Genomic DNA, 1569 nt, shown 5'->3' with positions numbered 1-1569 from the left:
AAAGGACGATCGGAAAATATATAAAGACGCCGCGGCACTCCTTTAGACACTATCGCTTCGTTAGCATCTGGCGAGACACCATCCGGAATACCAGTGACCGCTATAGTTATAAATTGATTCCCATCGAGCGTCAATTTCTTAATATCGCCGCGTACGTCGGTTTTATACGGTCTAGAGTGCGCGTATGGATATTTATTTGTAAAATTAGTATATAATTCGACATCCCGCCCATCAGTCAACGACATTATGAACGCCGAGTCTGGTAATGATAAATATATTTATTTCCAGTCCCACCAACCCCCACCCCCAACTTTATAAATATATCACTATTTTCTAAACAGTAAATAATATATAATAAAATTAATAATGGACCACCAATTAGACGTTCGAACTATCGTTGGTGAAGAAGAGAAAAAAGACCTTGACCTCCAAAAGCCAATTTATAGCGACGAAGTTCGACATTCGATTATACACTACGAACCGGAATGGCCAATATGCACTTATAACGAAAATTCCAGACGAACTATTGATAAAAAACCGACACCGACAGCTTCGGAAATCTTTTCCAAACTCGATGGGTGGTCAAAGTGTACGGAAATATGTATCGACGGTATGAGCGGTACTGGAAAAAGTACATTGGCCAACAGTATGAATCGTCAGTGTATTAAAATTAACGATTTATGTCCGCGAATCACTCGCGGCTCGGAATACAATTGCTGCCCGATTAAATCATTAGAGTACATGATGCTCCAACAATATACTCGGGCCGAAAATGTTTGTTGGGATCGATGTTCTTATTCGAATTTAATTTTCTACTACGTTCACTATTTAATGTTTGAATACCAAAGCGCGCCAATACCGAAAGATATTCAATTGGTTCTACCGATGCTAAACAATTTAGCCTTAGCTACGAACTTGGAAAAAACAATCGCGTTCCTGAAATCTATAAAAACGATACCAACTTTATTTCTCGTATGTAGTGACTTGAATTTTATAGCGCTGGCGTTAAACGATCGCGGCGGATTAAATGATCTTTACAACTCGAAAGAGTACAACTATCAAATGGCCCAACTTCACGCGTATACTTATTTTGCTGAAATATTAGATAACCCGTTGATTGATTTGCGCGATCTATTTGAGCGGAACTACAATCTAGGAGACATCCAACGCGAAATTAAATATAAAATCGATCAACCTAAGAAAATGGAACCAATCGTTTACAAACCACCCATTTTTGAGGCTAACGCGTTTAGTAGAGCATTAGAAGATATTGCCGATGATGTATTGATTTATAATCACAGTTTAAAATGATTGTCACGTTGTGTATAAGAAAACGAAACGCAATAAACTCGTTACATATCCCGAATCTAATTCTTTGTATTTTTGTATTTTTTTTTATTTTCGCTATAGATTTAATTTCGTTTTTGCTGTCTTTCCGTACTAACGATATTTCGTCGATTTACTCGTTTCTATATAACGTAAAAGCCGGAGCCCATTGCGAATTGGACGAAAGCGAAGACGCCATCGACGAACTAGATCCAATTTTGAATACCCAATCGAGTTTGAACG

Source organism: Leiobunum rupestre, chromosome 7 (assembly GCF_980474605.1).
Source record: "Leiobunum rupestre chromosome 7, qqLeiRupe1.1.hap1, whole genome shotgun sequence".
NCBI classification, from domain to species: Eukaryota; Metazoa; Arthropoda; class Arachnida; order Opiliones; family Sclerosomatidae; genus Leiobunum; species Leiobunum rupestre.
Note: the sequence above shows the minus strand (reverse complement) of the source record.